A 21,438-nucleotide genomic window follows, 5' to 3' on the forward strand; every position below is an offset into this window, starting at 1 on the left:
ATGTGTAGGATGAATACTGTTAATGCATAAAGTTTGTTTTCCTACTGTATAGGGCGGATACCACTATTGGGAAATGTATAGTGTAAAAATCACTCATGTGTTGGTTAAATAGGATGAATATGACTAATGGGAATATGTACAGCCAAATTTACTGTGTGAACATTATTGATTGGAAAATGCATGACGTGAATATTGCCAAGGAATAGGGTGAACATTTTAATTGTTACTGCTGGATATGGTAAATATGACTAATTTGAAAATGGATAGGTTGGATATTACAAAAGAATATTATTAATGCACTCATTCACTCATTTTTAGAATGAAGATTACTAGCCTACTGTGCATGGTGAACACTAATAAAATGAAAAATAAAACAAATATTATTAATGTTATACATTATTATTATTATATAGTAACTATTATTAATGTTATACATTATTATTAGTAGTAGTATATATATATATATATATATATAACCCAATAACGTTAAAACAGTGCAACATTTGTTGAATTTTTGTGCAATACTGGTCAGTGCAATCAATATCTGTTCTTCTGTTTAGGACTGTTTTTAATATATGTATAAACACTTTTCATATCTCTTTATTCCTGAAAGTTGCTGTAACATTGCAAATTTTTCCCAATGTGGGATAATAAAAGGCTATTTTATCTTACATTATCTTATGTTAGTATTGGTATTAATGAAATTACTGGCATGGAGGGTGTTTTTCTAGTGTAAACATCACTACTGTAAGGGTGAATATCACCACTGTATTGTCCCAAACTTATTTTGACTCACAAATAAAATCTGCCACCTTCCTATAGTGAAATACGAAAATGCTGTATTAAACTTCTACCCCTGTCAATAACATGGCGTTATTCCAAGCTGCCTGGTTGTGATATTTGCCACCTTAACGTAGTGATGCTGTTTCTTTAAGGTTTACACTGAACACTTGAGTGATCCACCGTGTATTAGTATAAGAGTAGAAAATCCTGCAGCATGTAGTTTGTAGTAAACATTTCAGACAGCGCGCGTGCTGCTCTAAACTCCATTTAAATGAGTGCGCGCGCTCTAACGGTTTCTTCTGAGGTAATCTGTGTAAAGGTGAAGGTCGCGCTGTCATTCCTCAACGTTTCGCTAAGTTTTTGCTTTATATTTTTATTTTTAAAGGTGTTTTCTTTAAATATGGACATCAGTTTAAATATAATGGTACGTCCCGTCGATGATACACATAATAAATGTTCTGTTTGCTTATGTAGATTTATGGTAAGACCAAATGGAGGTGACTGAACGTTTCATCATGGGAGTCTGAAGTCTGACAGGAGTTTAAACCTAAACATGTTTTGAAAGTGAGTTGTTTCTAACACATTTTGTGTTGCTTTTAACCACTGTATCTCACTGTGGCGTCTTTGGTTAATGTGTTCAGATTTAGTTTTTTGTTTGTTTTTTGTGTTTTCTTTTATAAAAAATAAACAAGCTAAAATATTAAATAAATAAATAAAAATCAAAAAAGACAAATTCAAATTCACATTTACCCATTTTTAACCACTTTAGGACATAGGACTGCAAGATGTAATATATAAATAGTTGGGTTTATCAACAGCAAATAATGTATATGCAATGCACCAATGTCTTATCTTATCTAAGCTATTATTAAATTATTATTATTATTATTATTGTGTTTAATTTACCTTTAGTAAAATAGTTTTAGTGTAGAAATCTTTCTTACTAAAATGAGCCGTCATTGGATCCAAACATATGTCCAGAACAACACAAAAATGGTTTACTGCATACAAAATGAAGCTTCTGCCATGACCATATCAGTTTCCAGATCTAAACAACATAGGAAACCTGTGGGGTGAGCTAAGAAGAAGAGTGCACAAGAGAGGATCTAGGATCCTGGACAATCTAGATAGATTTCGTTAGGAGGAGCGGTCTCAAATATCCTGCTTCATTGTTCAATCTTATAGGACTTTATAGAAGACTAAGTTTGGTTTTATTGGCTATGAGAGAAATACTACAAATAGTAAATGCATTGCATTTTTTTTCTAAGTAAATAATAAGTAATAATGAATAGATTCATAAAATGTGAAAACCTACCATTTAAATATGTGTTCTGGACTATTGTGGGCGTTATAGACACTGGGCTATAGCTTTGTATTTCATATTGCTATTGCTTTCAAACTGATGAAGCTTTCCTAGCACTTTATAAGTGAACAGTTGAACTTATTGCACTAGGTACAGCTTTGCTTTGACTAACTTATTAACTAATGTCAGTGTGCATTAAATTATGTACCAATGCTTACTTGGACATCCAACTATCACTGGATAGCACTTTACAGTTAGAAGTAAGGAATAGAGATAAATTACCAGACATTAATCAAAATAAACAACAAATCATGTGGAAAACTAAAAATAAAGGCCTAAGTTAAAGAGTAAGGGAAAATTGCTCCTGTTGAGTGCAATAGTGCCAGAGGCCATATTGTTGGCCTTTAGCTTGGTTTAATTGTAGTCACATGTAACCTTACCTGTTGTCCAATTAGCCCCTTGACTTGCATTAGGTCATTCTGCATGCTTTGGTTGTACTGACTAAGAGCATTATTTTGGCAGAATTTAGTGATTAAGTGTAGTTTTACTTAATGCATGTTTATTAAAAAAAAGTGTCAATAATCTTATATATTATAAATGAGATATTTGTCTATTGATTAGACATGGCAAACACCCAGAAACATGGAAATTGTTAAGAATAGAGAGACAACTCTTGCAACCAAATTCAGCGACATTATTGAAGAAAACTTCCTCCAGAACGCATGCAAACTAACACTGGGGTGACAGTACACCTTTCAACACGACAATGAGCTGAAGCATACAGCCAGAACAACCTGTAGTGGCTTTGAGATGAGTATCTTAATGTCCCCAAGTGGCCCCACCTGCCTAAACTTAAATCTCATTGAACATTTGTGCAGAGACCTGAAGGTTCACAGAAAAAGCTTGAGACAATCATATGTGCAGAAACATATCCAAGTAGATCTGCAGCTGTAATATGTGCTTAATAATAGGTACTGTACTGAATAAAGAAGATTTCGGTTTTTAATGTTTAACACATTTTTGAAAAACAAGTTTATGGGTGACTAAGTGTAGATTGATGGGTAAAATGGTATATCCATTTATATACATGCATGTACTAAAGCTTTATATATTTACTATTTTAATAGTATGCCTGAACTTTAAATATTGCCCCCACAGAGATTGATTTTGAGCATTTTGATAATGCTAAATTGTCATTAAAGAACTACATAATACAGCAGTATTGTATATGTTAATGTATAGTACAGCAAAATTCATTACAACTGTGTAATTTACATTGTCAGCTGTAACAGATCTTTATCAATTCAGCAGAATTCATTTTCTAGTAAGGCGTAATTAGGGTCTTAAGAATTTAGCTTCAATTACAGAAGTCAGAAAGTTGTGAATGAGGTCACAGTTCACAGTAAATATTTCATGTCATAGCTAGCCTTGGCAATTTTAGCATGTGCTCCTCCTTTGTTTAACCGGGGTTGATTAAGAGGTTAAAAACAGAGAATTATGGCGTCCTTATCTGAGATTTATCTGTTCCAGTAGTGACCTCCTGTGGGATTGCTCACCCCAAGCCAGAAACCTCCAGATTTATTTAGTTATTTGTTTGTATATTCAGAAGGGTCTTGCATTAGGGTTAGGGGCCTACCCCTACTTTTTCCTGTTTATGCAGCCAAATCTTATTTTTCTGTGTGAGGAGTGGATATGACGTGAATGCTGATTCAGCTAAACTGCTAATTATCACTTTCCAACCTTTAAGCTTTAATCTTCCTAAAAAAAAACTTCCTAAACTTTCTTTTCTAGGTTTTCTATTTCTAGGTGTATGATAGAGAAAAGGAAAATTGTAAGATTAAGAGGAAAATAAAAATGTCAATGTAAAAACAAAACAATTATGAAATAAAATATATTTAATAAGTCCCAAATGTGTTTTACTGAGTTTTAACACATTTTGCAGCCATAAGATGAAACATAACATGCTGCAATGGAAAGAAAAGGGTTAAATGTTGTAACAACCTTGTAACACAGCACATATTGTTTTTTAACAGTTCAGTTTTGGTGAGTTTATGCACACTTTAGTCTTAGATTCATGTCACCTGTCTTAAAATGTATTATGTTGTCCATCTTTACTTGTTTTCATGCTCACCACGGATCTAAAAAATGGTTATTTAAGTCACCACAGCCTTTCTGTCTTCCATTCCATTCGTCAATTACTTTTCTCATTAACCAAGCAATGGCTGTAGAAGAAATTGTTGTAATAAATTAATTTTGGAACCAAATTTTGACTGGAAAGAATCTGGTCCAGTAAATATCATTTTCGTCTGATCAAACTTAGAATGCAGAATTTTTAAGAATAAAGTTTGCATAGTTCAGATGTAATTTAATTAAACAAATGTATGTCAGAATTGTATGCAAGTCAGTTTTAAAAAACCTGACCTAAATTGATTAATTAATTAAGGTCTTGTAGATTAAGCATTTTAATTGCATTTCACTGACCTGGTGACTCTCAAGTGCCCTTAACATGCTGTTGTAAATGCATGTGTCCATAGTTCTGGTAAAGGCGTGGACTCAGGGCATTTTCAGAACTAAACAGGGAGCAGTACAGCATGTGGCTAGCATGACCTAACATGTCTCTGAAGCTGGAGGGGGTTTTGACCTTTGCTCCAAGGCTCCAAAACTAGGAAGATGATAAAAAGGGCTTTGGATGAGAGGGTGGCTCCTAAACAAGAGCTTCTGTTTCTGCCAGTCTAGGAATGTCAGCTCCATAAATAGATGCCTTCACAGATTGAGAAAGAAAGGAGAAACAAGGTAGATGTTATTATTCTTTCTGAATAAAGTTACATGCTGAAGTGATCACATAAACTGTTTACAGGTCAGAGGTTTGCACAGAAGTCTAAAAAGTCTTTTTTCTTCACTTACTGTTCAGTCATTAATATAGTATTTACATTTTCAGCATTTAGCAGACGCTTTTATCCAAAGTGACTTACAGCACTGTGACAGTATACAGTCTAAGCAATTGAGGGTTAAGGGCCTTGCTCAAGGGCCCAGCAGTGGCAACCTGGCAGTAGTAAAGCTTGAACCAACAACCTTTCGATTACTAGTCCAGTACCTTAACCACCAGGCTACAACTGCCCTATTTAGATTTAATATTATTACAGCATAACACACTTTTCCTCGTGTAAACTTTTGAAACCACAAGCAAGCCACAAGAAGAAAGATGTGTCATCATAAATCAACAAGCAAGGCAACTGTGACCAATGATCTTAACAAGGCAAATACTGGGCTGTAACAGATTTGCTTTGCCATCCCTCACTCATCATAATGCAGTGTTTATGGGCATTTTTACCTGAGGACTTCGGTCATGCGATCAGGCTGTAAATTTTTCCAGCAGCTCTTCCCGAGGGGGAAAAACTTGTGACCGTGTGCTACAGCAGAGGTGAACAGTCATGGCACTATGAGTCACAGCTGCTGATAACCTTGTGTTTTTTCAATGGTTTTCAGTGGAAGTGCAAACAGCCCATGCGGCAAGCACTAGTACAAGCATAAAACATAGCATCAATACATCTTAAAAAGTGTACACCAAGAGATAAGGAGAACAGGAACAGGAAATCAGGAAGAACAGAAATACAATAGGAAAAATTTACTTTCAATACTAATTTAAGAAAATAATATTTTGTCTTGGCTGAGCTTTTTACATATGAATGATTGAAGACCACAAGGGCATTACTGTAAGATAAGCCATTTCAAATAATAACTACTATACAGGTTTGGCAAATATCAAAATGCATGTCTGGATATTTAAATAGAATAGAATACAAATGGATATTTGTATTCTATTACTGCCAGACCTCCTACTTAAATCAACACATAGAAATGACCAAAGCAATGGAATTGGTTTGGTCCGTTATAGAATGGGTATAAATGCATGCCATAATTAGTTCAAACCAAAAAATTTTCATGAATTTAATCTCTTCAGAAAGAGCTGCCAAATTTCCCGCAGTTAAATTCTCAGACGGTGGTCTTTAACATATTCTCCCTCCCACTCCCTCTCAATGGCAATAAAAATCTTCTGACCACCGGTTGACCTTTTGTTGGTTTTCTCCTATACCAATGCTCTTACTTTGGCCCTCTGTACTGCAAAGGCTGGTGGGGGCCAGCAGCTGTGGGAAGAGGAGGGGGCACGAGGTCAAAAGGGTCACAGTACTGGTAAAGTCATCATGGAGGCTCCAATGTGGGGCATGATTTTCTACCCTTCAAAAGCAGCCCTGACGTCCGCAGAGACCGACCCGATGGCCCTGTTGTTCCCAGGCGTTTGGGGGTCGCAATGGATGAGGGTTAATAAAGTGATACCAGGTGTCCACCAAAATGGGGGCCTCCTTTCCCACTAGGCAGCCCCTGTCCAGCTAGACGAGCATAAGCCAATCAGTTGATATAGCCTACAGCCATTCATCAGTTTACTGAATACTATGTGAAGACTTCTGAGTTGAGAAGAAGCTCTGCCATCATATCATGAAAACAATGCACTTAAAGACAAAGGAACAAAGTGCCATATTACAGAACACAAGCTTTCAAGTAAATATTGTAACAGCTTTACTGGGCGGCTGAATGCTGTGTGTGGGGGAGTTGTTAGGTCCAAAATAATTGGAGAAAAACTTAAACAGCTGTGGTGATCAAATGTGTCAAATGAAAATCAGTCTAAGAATAGCAGATTGCAGGAAAAAAACTGTTGGATAATTACAAAGAGACAAATACGGTCAGAGAATGGTCCACTACTGATTTAGCAGTGCCAAGTGGGGTAACCACTATGAAAGGCTCCACCCAAAACACCTCCCCACAAAAAAAAAATCCAATTAAGAAGAAGCCCCAATTAATGCTAATAAACATCACTGACAAGCAAGAGGCCATTAGTCCAGCTAATCCGGGGTTACATTTTCGCCTTGGAATCCTGCTGGCCAATTCTCACCCCAATCTTGGATAGGACATGTTGTTAAAAAGACCAGCATCAAAGCCTGGCACTTCCACAGAGTGTCCTATTAGTTAGTGAGCTAGACCCTAACACAATTGCCCTAATTCCTGGCAGGTTTTGGTAACAGGCCAGTGACTCATCAACAGTTTGTTTGGGTCTTTAACGACCCATAGCCATGTAATGAGCAGATGGCCAATAAAAGAGGCCGAAGACGTGATACTGTAAAACAGCTCATTATGCAGGCTGAACACTGGCAGTGTGTATCCGACTGTGGATGTAAAGTAAAAGGAAAGAAATCACGGACAGTTTGTGTTTGGATGTACAAAGCATATATGATAACAGTAAAAATCTTAATTTTTCAGATACTATCTCTAGTCTAGTCTAGTGAAGCTGTTAGTTACTTTCCAGTGGTGAGGAGAAAGCTTTTTAAAACTACTTTTTTTAAAAATTATAATTTTTTTTGACAAATTTAGCAAATGAGTAGTTGTCATATTGTGTATTTCGTGTCTTGAAGCACTTTTGACTTAAGGTAACTGTCCTGTTTATGAAGCGTATACAGTTGCATAATTATGTCATTTTTGCTGCTGTCCCCAAAACTACATTAAACAAATATTATGTCAAATTAGCAGTTGATTTACTTGTGCATTTGCTCAGTGAATGGCACATTATCAGGATACAAATTCACAACCTGCAAAACACAGCAAGTTAGATTATTTCTAATTTGATGTTGATTAGTAACACATAGTTGATTTAGCCATGCAGTCTGCCTTTAAGATTTCACACTGTGAAAGATTGGGTCATTCTCAGAAGCTCAGTGAATTTGAGTGTGGTGCTGTAATAGGATGCCACTGTTGCAACAAGTCAGTTCATGAAATGTCTGAGTGGTATTACTGAAAATTGGATGTGTTTAGGAACCACAGCAACTCAGCCATAAAGTGGGAGACCACAAAAGGTTACAGAGCAGGTTGTTGAGTGCTAAGATGCATACTGCATTAAATTGCAAACCTAATCTAGCATTAACATCAGCAGAAAAACTGTCCACCGGGAACTACATGCAAACCTTACATCACCAATGGATGAAGTTGTGAAAAGCACAGTATTACTGGACTCTGGAGCAGAGGACAAGTGTTTTGTAGAGTGACAAATCACAGATCTCTGTCTGGCAGTCTGAGAGATGGGAATGCCAGGAGAACCTTACCTGCCTGACTGCACTGTGCCAGCTGTAAATTTGGTGGAGGAGGGATAATGCTACAGTATTCTTTTTATAGGGGTTAGCCTAGGTTACTTAGTTCCTGGTAAAGGAAATCTTAATGCTTCAGCAAACTGAGATATTTTGGACAATTGTTTGTTTCCAACTTTGTAGCAACAGTTTGGGGAAGGCCCTTTACTGTTCAGCAACAACAAGGCATCCTCAAAAAGGTAACAGCTTTGCAGATGGCCACAGACAGTTACTCTCTCCGTATCCTTTCTGACTGATTTGTCTCTAGTTTTGCATTTGTGTCCTTGTCACTGCTGGTATCAAGAGGGGTACCTGCAGCCCGTTTAGGCTGCACAGGTAGTTCAATTCTTTCAAGATGGCAAATCCATATGTACCATCGGAAAAAGGTTTGAAGAGCATGGGGGAGATACCAGGACACAAGCCGTTACACACAGAGAGCTGGACAGGGCTGTAGAAAGGCATCAACCCAGAACTAGGACTGCTATCTGCTCGTATGTGTGAGGAGGAACAGGAGGCACTGCCAGAGCCCTTTAAAATAACTGCCATAGAACACAGCACTGTGCCAAAAACGGTGCACCGTCACAGAACACCAGAACTGGAGGCTTTTTGGAGTGTGTTACAAGCATCAAATGCAAAATGTGTTAATATTTACAAAATTCCATGAAGTTGCCCAGTGAAAACATTGAAAATCTTCTTTTTGTCAATTAAATAAAAAATTCAAGAGAAATAACAAATCACAGTTTCTTCTGTTTATTGCATTTTACAGAATGTCCAAACTTTTCTGGTATATTGATTAACAAAAATAATATTGATCTAATACTAGTTCATCTTTTTTACTCCTTTAGTGAACCTTGAAAGCCTTTATATTTTGTTGGCTGGGCTGCAGTTGCAAAGCTTTGTAAACTCCTAGTCTAATGCACATTACAGAACATATCTGAGATGTCAGTTCAGTGTAAAGTAGAAAATAAATTATAAAACTACAGCAACAATACATAGGTCAGGCCACCTCTCTAAATTTAACCAAGAAACTAGTTGGTTAGAATTAACAGCAACTGTCGTTGTTGTGTCAAGCCATTTGTAGCACAAATGGAATTATGACCATATGGAAAGGCTGCCTGAAAAGTCAAGCAAAAACAAAACATTATTTATTTAATGAGGCGACCAGTAAATATGTTTGTATATTAAACACATGTTGTAGTACTATCAACAATTGGTATAAAATTCTTTGGAATCACCAGCATTCATTATGATAATTTAAGAGCTGAGTTCAGAATTACAGCAGCAATTTGCACATACAAGATGAGGAGGAAACTTAGTAAATGCTGCTGATACTTAGTACTTTAGAATAGAAGAACAAAAGCAATTTCTCATTGCATATGATGAGTGGCAATGGTTTACACAGTTTCAGTCTGTCAATCTTTGCACGAAATTTTTTCTAAACAGGGTGACAACAAATGTCCTTAAATACATTACACCTACTATCATTTAGAAAAATCATTTCTCTACTAAAATTATAGTTGTGATATAAGTAGTTAGAGTTAAGATATAACGTTGTAGGTAATGATGCAGCCAATATGTTGTACTTTAAGTGAAACCTCAGAAGTCTCCTGAGTAAACAGGACTAGCACTAAGGGGATGCCTTAAACAAAAAGCTGTTGGGACAAGCTCACACATACACAGGCACCTATTCCTTTAGGGCAGATCCCTCCCCTCCCCCAGTCCCGAAATCTGATCTGTCGGCATGCAGCTTGGAATTCTTCAATCGCCCTGACATTTGACCTCTGGCCTTTTTGGCAGCACAGAGAAGAGAAGATGAAGTGTCCAAGCCTCTTTTTTTCTAACACAAAAAAATCTCCTGTTCTTGTGAACCCTCCCTCCCACACACGCACGCACACAAACTCTCTCTGGACAGCCGCTACCCATGTACACCCCGGTTCCTGTGAGACTCACAACATAATTACTCATAATATCTGGCTAATAGTCTGTGACATCAAGGGAGCACTTTAAAGTATTGTTCCCATTCTTCTATTCAGCTACCCACAGCCTAGTGCAACTTAAAAGTCCAAACCGTTTTATGAAACATTTGCCTTTACTGATTGTGCATTCTGGCTGCTCTGTCATTTTTTTTTATTTTTATTGCAGGATTACAATGTTATATGTGTTCAAGCAGACTGAAAAGGCCTGTTGTACATGTTCAGAGCAGTTCCTGCCCAACTACTGTGCACATCTTTTTTAATTCCATTCATGTACTTGACAACACTTTGACTGTTGAGAAAGTGTCAAGCTACTTGATATACTGCGTCATAGCATCATGGTGGCCTTTTTCTTCTTTCTGTGGCTTTTCTCTGTATCGCTTGGAATTATTACGGTCAGGACCTTCTTCGTATTTTAGATGGAATCTGACAGAATTTGGCATCTATGAGCGCTATTATATTGTATCATTGCAGTGTCATACATGGTCTCTTTTTAAGAATATTTCAGAAGTGCATTAAGAATTTTGAGAAATTATTAAAAAAAGGTCTCTGGGTAAATAAACCTGGTAAACCTCTGAGACCGCCATGTGGTTTGACTTATTCTCTCATTTAGGGAGGTCCTTTCAACCCAGGTACCACAGTATGGTGGATCCTCAACTGTGGCAAATCAATGAAGGAAAAGCCCCATGATCCGCTTCCCCAAAACCCTGACCGCGTCTAATTAAATGGAGCCAATTTCTACGCCTGTGTTAACGGAGCCGCAGTCTGAATGGAGTCTTAAAGGCTAACTGCAGTGTGCCGTCACTCCAGCAGCCCTGAGGCAAATAAAGAAATTACCCACAAACTGATCCTTATGACCATGCTCTTTAAAACTGGAAACACAGAAAGCTTTTCCCATCAAGTCCCAGCTTGCTGCTTAATTCTAATTAGGGCTATGTTGGGCCCTACGCCTTCCCAGAAACATACTCTGGACAGGGCATGAAGAAATTACCTAAATTGTAAAGGGTGTGTAAGTGGGAGCCTACCGCATGACCTCCAACAATAGGAGCATCATGTCCACACCTAACGCCATCCCAGGGGAATCCTGGGAAAGAACTGAGGAAAGGGTAAGCCTCCGCATCTGCCTCCCGCCTGGAGCGAGAGCATCATGGCATTCCTTCACCTAAGAGAGAGAGTAGGGCAGCTTTATGAAGCCATCCATCACCGCATCAATGGTGTGGCGGCCCAAAACAGCCACCCTAGGAGCCTCTGAATGAGAGGAGGAGGAGCAGTGGGCCACAGTGGCCTGGCCCTGCTGCTAATGCTGTGATCTTTTACTCTAGCTTGTGAAGAGGTGGTGGGGAAAGTGATTAGCCTCCCTCCCTATACAGCCCTCCTCTAACAGCCGGTGGAGAGCAGTGCATTTTAACAGTCTTCTATTTGCTGTTCTTTAAAACGAGTAGAGAAAACTACTCCAGGCTGTCAGATTCAACACTTTCAATACACATAATCTTTAGCTGCTGATACATGTTTGACTTTCACAGACGTGTTTGTCTTTAGCAGCTTTAATTACAGCAAAAACATTATCAAAAAAGGTGAGACATTTATTACAATTTAGAGTAGCAGGAAAGAAAAAGTTTTTTTACTTATGTGCTTTTGCATTTCGTCCCGTCTTGTACTCATTAACAAAGTCTGTGTAACACTTACTTAGTCCTCAATTTGTCATTCAGTTACTCATCTACTAAAGGTTCTCATTAATGATAAACGCTGAAAGGACACAAGACTCAGCTGCCCCTTTATTCAGACTGAAGCTGCTGTATAAGCACAGCCGTTTAGAATAGGACTTTGATGACCTAAGGTTCTTCTTTTGAATAAGAACATGAGTCCTGGTGTTTGGGATCTGACTCAGCTTGGCCTTTATTGTGCTCCTTAACTCATCAGTGTTTCAGCACTGAGCGAAAGTCCTCTAATGGAGTCACTAATTGGACAAATAGGTTTATGGGCTAATCAGGTAGGGCTGGAGAGTGTTGTCACATACCGCTGTGAGTTCTAAGATTCCCACAAGAGACTGATTAGGAGACCTTTTCTTGACCTAAGCAAGTCATTATAAAACATCAAAATGTGATTTGATTTATGTATTTTGGTTATGTCTTATTAAAATGTTATATAAATTAAATTATTCTTGACTTGATCATTAACTTATCTCAAAAAGGATCAACCGAGTTAATATTCAGACACAAGGCCTAGGTCTAAGAGACGAAAAGTGAGAAAAGTGGACAAAAGGTGAGTTAAACACTAACATGGGTTTAACCTAACCAATACTTTTACAAAGGAAACCTATTCACATATTTACTTTGCTTCTAAAGACACTTCTAAAAACGTTTTGTCATTAAAGTTCACGTCAGATAAGGAATTGATGTTTAGATTGTTTGCAGTGCAGACTTTTCTGTACTGCACTCTGCATTAGTCTTATTATAGTTTTAACATTTTTTATTTCAGTTGACTTTTCACTCTTTACATATTCACCTACACTATATAAACAAAAACATCATTAAATAAAATTCATTTTCACAGTAAAGAGATTTATTTCTACTGGACTGTACTTAAAAACATTTTCTGTGAATTAATTCTGTATTACTTTGTGTTGCACCAAACTTTTAGTTTAGATTTAATTTTATTATTTAATGATTGTAAATGTACTGTTAGTTTTCACTTAGTTAATAAAAAAAACATACACTTTAGAAAAATGTGCTGTTGTTAAATTGCTTGTTGGTTTTCTTGTCTGCAGGTTGGACCTTTTGCATACAATATTATACCCTAATGTACAGTTCTGTGGAAAAATCTAGGCACCCGTGGTAAATGACAAATGCATTAATTATCTCTGCAGCAAATAATTTCATATTATTTCTGTGAATGGCATGTAGGCCCATGATGGATTGGTGTTCTGTCCAGGGTGTGTTGCTGCATTGCGCCCAGTGATCCAGACCGACCAATAAGGAAAAGAAAGTGGTAAGACATGAAAATAAAATGGAAAAAAAAACTGCTTTACTTTTAGCTTACATTGCTTGCTCCTTATAAGAACATTTACGTTCTGAATAACTATTATATACATACATTATATACATTTTTTTCATTACGTTTTTTGTTTAACATTTTTACGACTATTACAACCATTAATGTTTATAATCTGAAGTGCTGTTGATTTTTTTTTAAAGTAACTCATGTTACCAGTCACTAAAATATCGTAAGTCAGGGGTCCTGCATGGTGGCACAACTGATCTTTTAGTTGATTTGAGAGATTTTTTAATCTGATAGTTACAATTTCTGGAATTTCTCATGGTGTTATCAGCAATCACTGAGTAAAAGTAAATCTGTAATCATTCAAGTCATTATTCAAAGATCAAAGCAAGCAATACACATTCACCAACAGGTCACATCTGTAGAATGTACTAGTGTTTATTTTTTTAAAAGAGCTACAATCATTTCGGCCTCTTCTCAAATAGGACCATCGTTATATTTTTATTGTGAGGTGACCTTTCTATCCTTTCGATTTGTCACTTTATCCTTTAACAATAGAAGAGTTAAAGTGCAACATTCAATGCCTTAGAGAGAGACTTAAAAGTGAAACTATGAATTCTCGCGAAAAAGCATTTTTAAAACAAGAGAGCTGATTTCCCCCCAGGATGGTGTGTCTCAGAAAGCTTCTAAAAACCAGTTCTGGATGAGCTGTCAAGAAATAAAGAACAACAAGAGATGAACATAAAATAAAAGCCCAAAAGAGGTCTTGGCCCCCTGCCAGGGCCCATCCCCACTGCTGACTGCTGTTTCAATCATCCCCCTCCTTCCAGTCTTTCAGCCAGGGACAATGCAGCAAGCCATGTTATTTAAGGCCCTAAAGAGCTGGCCCTCCTCACTGACCTGCGACAATGGTCACCCCACCAAGTCCTTTCTTCATTTAACCTTCCTAATGACAGGTTTCATCCTCTTTCTCCACAGTTAAAGGAGGAGTAGATTCTACCCACCATCTTTCTCCGACTTCTTCTTTTCACGCCTCCTCTCTGCTTTCCCCCCAAAATAATGCAGCCTCATCCTCAGCTATCCTGACAGGTCCTGCACTAAAAATGACTTTGTCGTTACTTCCTGATTTTGCCCCGTTAGAGATTTTTTTCTGACCCACACTGCTGCTATCCAACAGAGTTTGTGTCATGCAATTTTAATGCATTCAGGAAGAAAACAATGCCACTGTTTGGAATTAAGCTCTGTCTGCAATGGAAAAAAATGCAGTGTGTTAAAAATTTAGCAAAAACTTACTTGACTTAATATCAGCTTAACATTGTCAGTGTTGTGCTCTTTCTGATCTCTAAAATCCTAAAAGCCTTACTCAGCACTTTCTGCGTCATCCTGGCACTCATTGAAGCAATTAAGCAAACATAGTTGACATCTGACATGTGGGGTCGACTCTTTTATCTGCCCTCAGGTATAGAATGATGCCCTCTCTCCACAGAGAGTTTCTTGTGAGATGATACAGTAAGCAGGTACAAACACAACAGAACAAATAAATGTCTGCCCACTGTTGCCACCAGCGGGCAAACAGTGTAACACGGGTTAGAGGTTTTAGCTGAGAGGAAGAGAAGATCACACAGAGACGGGAGATATGGTCCAGAGAGGATTCCAGCAGTGGAAAGGGGGAGTGGGGGGATTTTACGGTTGACCTTCTCTTTTGCGCTCTCGTGAGTCTCTTCACCTCATGTCGATTCTCTTGACCCACTTGGCCATGCTGGAGCAAGGCACTTAATGTAGAAAGATGTCATTCCACAGCACGCTCTCACAGCTGGCTACTCAGGGTTAGTTTAGCAAATATGTTCTCACCATGGAAAAGATAAGGAGAAAAAAGGTCAGGTTAAAAATTACAGCAACAACTGAGTGCAGGATAGTGTTTGACCTATACAAATTTAAGAAATCATTAACTTAGCCGTCTTGCAATTTCTACAACTGTGCTTTTTGTTTTAAATGAATGACAAAGTTTTTTGTTTGTATATTTAGCTTAGTCAAAAATATATGACAACATAGATTATTAATGTTGAAAGTTTTATAATATTTAACTTTGTAACATTACCTTCTAATTGCTTTTTAGTAGTTAGGATTTCCTATAACTGGTCATTTCTGTGTGCCCATATAGTTCTGCTCATTACAAAGAATATAAAACAGTGGTGTCTTTGCCAAGATTGACAAAAAAAAAAGTAAATTTGTTTAAATAATCATGTGACCTAAGAACCACCAAAAAAGTCTACTATGAGTTAAAAGCTGAACACGGTTGACACTGTCCACAGTTACCAAACTTTACAAAGCTCAGAGCTACTGTGCAAGCCTCTGATTGTTTAATAATTGTCCTGCAAACATGTAATCCTAAATCCTAAAGGTTTTAATGTTCCAATTTTAGAAGAGAGGCTTTTTAAACAGCAGTTACTTTTTTTTGCAATGTAAAGCTTGTTTGACAGTGGACGGAGGACAATGCCCACAGCAGTTCTTAATGCCTGGAATCAGAAAAGCAAACTACAATTAATTTTGCTTTTGCTGAAAGACACAAATGCAAAACAAACTAAATTCAGCCAGCATCAGTATTAAGTAAAATTAATCCTTAATATAGTAAATTCATTACATTATTAAATAGACTTTTGTTCTTCAAAACACATGCTATGGAATTAAAAAATATATAATTTCTAACAATCCATATTCTTACAACTTTTATATTATCCTTTACTGTCATCTTTAAATGGCATAATTACTGGTTCTGGCTGGAGGGAAGAGTGCCGTCAATCAGCGCTTGGTGTGAACAACACACACTTAAGAGTAAACTGTTAAAGATCCATTTCTGCTGCAAGACATTTTATGCTCAAATAAGCCCAAACAAAGAAAGTGTGAGCATGAGAAGGTGTGTACAGAAGGAAGTGGATGAGTTGGGGTTTGTGTGTATGTGCACCTCTGAGAACCTTGTTGGTGTGTTTAGTAAACAGTCCATGCCTGACCCCAGTCATCCCCGATAGAAGTGTGAATACATCCAAACCACAGAACTAATGGAGCATAGCAGTGTGGTGCCTGGTTACTGTTACGTGAATGCAGTGGAGGAAGCGCAGTGCAGATGCCTGGGGGAAATAAAAGGGGCAATGTTGCTAATTTAAAGTGTAGCATAGGATTTCATGGACTACAAGCTTTGTTCAGATAGCAGAGGGCCAAAGGCAGATGATGATCACTTTGCACAAACATTGACATTTGTACTGGGAAAAGGATTGGGTAGGACAGTAAAATTACCAACCCATGATGATTCCCAGAAATAAAAAGCTTACGTGAAATTACATTAAAATACCAACCCTTTTCATGTAAGCAAACAAAATCTGTTTGCTCACTCAGCCAGGGGTCATTGCATCACCCTCAGCTCAGGGTCAGCATTCTACAAACCATCAGTTAGACAGCAGCTACAAGAGAAGTGCTTTAAATTTCTCTCATTAAAAATTTAACTAAACACATGTATTACAGGGCCTGTTGTGCTAAAATTTTGTGAAACATGGATTTAAAGGTTTTATCTGCTGAAAGAACTGTAAATCAGATCACCTAAAAGGTATATTTGTGTTTGGTGAAGTTTATAACATAAGAACATATCTTTGCTTTTGTTATATATTGAATTTTCCAACTGACAGTGAAACTAATTGTGTCATAAGAACATAAGTTTATAACATAAGAACATATCTTTGCTTTTGTTATATATTGAATTTTCCAACTGACAGTGAAACTAATTGTGTCATATGTACAAATCTATAGGAATCTTAACATGTAAAAACATCTTACCAAAGTCTTGATCCTGCTAGGTTAGCTGAAGATTGGTGGCGTAGACCAGTTTAAAGGCTTCGCCTCAGATTTTAGATTAGGATTCTCACTGGGACACTTAAGGACATTTTAAAGCTTGCCGGTATACTGTAGTAGGGTTTTGTTTTTTCAAACATTTTGCTGGCATTAAAATCTCCACATCCTTTAAAACCACACTATTCTATTTTTATATTTGTGTAGTTTTTTTTTAAGGAAAATACTAAAAACCTTAGATAATCTAAGATAAGATAAGATTCCTTTAATGAGCCCCATGGGAAAAATTGAGTGTTACAGCAGCTCCAGCACAGAGTAGATACAGTTAGAGTAAATAAAATAGGGTAGAATAAAATAAACATATTTACTATATAATGGTAATTACTGTTATAGAGCAGTATGACACACATACATATAGGAAAACACTATACAGTATATACACATATGTGTGTAGTATGTAATGCAGAGATAATTCACATTACATACTACCTTTAAAATCTAGTTAGTCTAGAAAAATAATTTTGTCATATCTCAGTTAGATTTACATTTACATGTTTTAGATGTTTCCACTTTCTAAGTGTTTGTTAACAGCAGTGATAGTGAAAATTAAAGCCGTAGTTAAGCAGAAATAATAATAAATTTTGCCAGCCAACTGGCTAATACATATCTGGGGTGTGATACATATTTTTGTAAAATATAAAAGCTTATCATTAACTTCAAAGTAAAACTCTGTAATTATCAGCATAACTTCTAGCTGTTTGGTACAATTCCACTATCTTTCACTGGGTGACTGGGATTGTCCTAAGCTGCAATCATCCCGCTCAGGGTTAGGGTAGGTCAGATGTCACCCAGAAAAAATGTAAGGCAGGCAGGAATACATTCTTAACAGGGTGCCAATCCATCACAGGGTATCACACTCCTACATTCCCATTTATTCACGCACTGATACCTAGCAGCAATTTAAAAGAGCCAATCCACCGTCTGCACGTTTTTTGAAGAGTGGGAGAAAAAATGGGTATTGAGAATAACAGGGCATCACACACTGATTAACTCATTCACATGTATCTAGAGGCAAATACGAATAGCTAATACACATATTGGCATGTGGGCTGAACACAGAACACCAAACACTATGGGAAAAAGTATGGGTTTCTAGTGCATACTAGTATACAACACATCAACTTTTCCACTGTGCAACTGTTTACATGTACACTCACTAAATGTTATTAATTAATAAAATTTTATTAATTTTAGCTCAAGTACAAAACTTCTCTGAACCATTTTGTAGGATCCAAACTCTGCAGCTAGTCCTCATTAGTCCGACTTCAGATGATCTATTTAGACAGAGAGCGCCTATTTCAAATCAGTCAGTTCAACAAGCAGCATGCCTGATCCTTAATCACACTAAAAAGACTAAAAGCATAAAAATGCTATAAACCCTAAGGCGACCTCTCCTTTCTTCAGCTGCAATGTTTTATTTGCCTCCTAATCACCGTATTAAGGCTTCTTTCGTTGGTCTCCTATCCTCTCAAAGGCCTCATTTCAAAGGCCTAATGAAAATAAACTGGAGGGCCCCTGACGCTTTATTTTGCTAAAGAACACAGCGGCCGTGGGTTCAGGGTAAGGTGGAGAAACAGGGGGCATCTGGAACAAAGACCAGAAGAGTGTGAGGTCAAATGGCCTGGTGTCCGCACCATCTCCGGCAGACGCAGCATGGGAGAACGATGACGCTTATATAATCAGAGATCCGTTTTTGTCCCGGTGGTGTAGGATAGAATATATCACATGGCCTGACAGAGCAACAATAGATCGAGCTTTTGTCTGCACCAAAGTAAAGCGCTTTGGACTCTTTTCAGCGGACCATGCATCTGGACTACAGAAGATTAAGCTTTGGTTTGCAAGCCAGATTTCAGGGGGTGACCTCTGACCTCTCTTGCTCAGGGGACAGCACCCACGCACTCGCTGCAAAAACGGGAGGGATACAGGTGAAACAGGGATGAATGTGCTTTTAAACTTTATTATACTGACTCCTACTGATTGGAGAAAGGTGTGTTTTAAGCCCTGCTGATCTGCAAAGATACATCTGGTTGGTAGAAGTTTAGAGCTAAAGGTACTGCAGAGGGGTACCTAAGAGAAAAGGAAAAGCCTAACTTTTAAGGGTATATGCTATTTTAAAACTAATTTTAATGTGAATATTACAACAAATATACTGTATGAACTATATGGCAAAAATGTTAGGACGGGTATCCACAGACATTTGGCTATAAAGTGTACACATGATATATCATGTACACATGATAGTACTGTACTGTATATTTGTCATTTGAATAATGAACTAATGTGGTTTGATTCCCTGACTGGGCGGCCAGGGTCCATTCTGTGAGAGGTGTGCATGTTCTCCCTGTGTCCATGTGGGTTTCCTCTGGGTGCTCTGGTTTGCTCCAACAAGTCCAAAGACATGCACTCAGGCCAACTGGAGTTGCTAAAATTGCCCTTAGTGTAAATGTGTGTGTGTGTGTGTGTGTCTGCCTTGTGATGGACTGCTGACCTGTCCAGGGTGTTTCCTGCCTTTCGCCTAATAAATCAGACCCACTGTGACCCTGACCAGGATAAAGTGGTGGTTAAACAGACAATGAATGAATGACTGAATAATGAACTCATTAGTTCAGGTCAGGTTTGCGGTGGGTCAGAATCACTTTCAGAAATTTCTGAAACACTGGAGACAAAGCAGGAAAACACCCTGGACGAGGCCCTAATTCATCAATGAACATCACATACTAATCAGTTTAATAGTTTAGTGTTCCAATGGCATGTTTTAGATGATGTCAATTCAAATAAGTGATTATTGGATTTATTTGATAACAGATTTAAAGAACCAGCAATGCAGTTAAAATTTTTACAAACCACTTCCATCACTCCAGGTAAGAGTCGCAGTGGGTCGTGCACAACTCAGAACTCCTGGGTACAAAGCAGTTCTAAACCAGGCATTAATTCATAACAGGGCATCACACACTCAACTATTCACATACACATTTATTCATTTACACCTAAGGGCTGTTTTCAGCAATCAGTCCACCTTCTGCATGTTCTTGGAAAGTCAAAAGAAACCATTAAACCCAATCACACACAAGTAAGACGTGCAAACTACAAAAATACGATGAGTGCAGACATGGATCAAACCTTGGTCCCAAGGACAAAAGTTGCTGCACCACCATCTCGCCTCAACATTACACTCCCAAACAAGGTAACATTGTGACATGTGCCTCTCCCATCATCCACCTGTGTGGACTTTGCTCCTAATCCTTGCTGATCCCCTCTCTGCTTTGAATACTTGGACCACTGAGTGTAACTAATTCTTCCACACAAGGATATTGTCTTGCCCCCTTTAGCCTTTGTCTTCCTCTTCAGGCCTCTCATTCAGCAGCTACGTTCGTTAGGTGAACAGCCGGACCAAAAGAAATCCTTCTAATGAAAAGGACTTAATGAGCTGTTTCCATCACCTCAAATCCATTTGTGTTCTTTGATTCCAAAATGAAAAAACAGATAAACACCCAGACTAATGAATATCCCCCTGCTGAATTCTCCTGTAACAACTCTTTGTTAGCTTCGCAGGACGGTAATTATTATTTATTTACAATTATCAATTCACACCACCACTTAATCTCTCCATAAAACACAACAGGACCACTTTCATTCTAATTCTAATGTCAGTCCCTTGCAGAAGCCATTTGTGACAACTGCTTTTGCAATTAAGAGCATAATCCCAGTAATTGGAGTTTATGATTGCAGCAAATGTTAAACCCATCACCACACCACAGTACACAAACAGCACATGTGACCGAGGAGAGTTACAGACGTCAGATCCATGGAGACGGCCGGACCCTAGAGGGGCTTTTTACAGACAGCCATTTGGTGCTCTTAACAAACTCCCCCACGTCTCTAACCTATTGACTCCTGAACCTGGAGGGGTCAGTGGCGTTGTGGAGACGAGGTCCAACAGCACGGCCTATAAATCAGGCCACTCACGAGAACGCCACGGCGGGCAGAATCCCAGCCCTGGCACCATCATTCAGCCTGCTCTGACGCATCACTGCCTGGGTTCCCACCAAATGGCATCATTTAATGTATGTGAAACATAGAAAACATACAGAGAGCATGCCCTCAGTTACAACCATCCTGAAGTACACGAAATAAATTACAGCATTTAAAACATAAAATTTGTTCTTGATTTAATGATTAAAAACAAAAGTGCACCAGTGTCGTAACATTATCCTGTTCATCCCAAAGTCATTTTTCCAAGCTCAGACTGAACCTGAGCTACATCAAGCATAAGCGACTGGCTGTATTGATTAGGTATTGGCCTTTTAATGCACCA

General features: G+C 37.9%; 1 long non-coding RNA gene across 1 annotated transcript; it reads left to right on the plus strand.

Moving 5' to 3' along the window:
- Window positions 1–1,090: 1,090 nt before the first annotated feature.
- On the plus strand, window positions 1,091–8,990 carry LOC134301307 (uncharacterized). Its single transcript, XR_010007434.1, has 4 exons — window positions 1,091–1,168; window positions 1,258–1,347; window positions 4,818–4,879; window positions 8,401–8,990. It is a non-coding gene; the product is annotated as an uncharacterized LOC134301307 (long non-coding RNA).
- The last annotated feature ends 12,448 nt before the right edge of the window (window positions 8,991–21,438 follow it).

The sequence above is a fragment of the Trichomycterus rosablanca genome, chromosome 23 (genome assembly GCF_030014385.1).
Source record: "Trichomycterus rosablanca isolate fTriRos1 chromosome 23, fTriRos1.hap1, whole genome shotgun sequence".
NCBI classification, from domain to species: domain Eukaryota; kingdom Metazoa; phylum Chordata; class Actinopteri; order Siluriformes; family Trichomycteridae; genus Trichomycterus; species Trichomycterus rosablanca.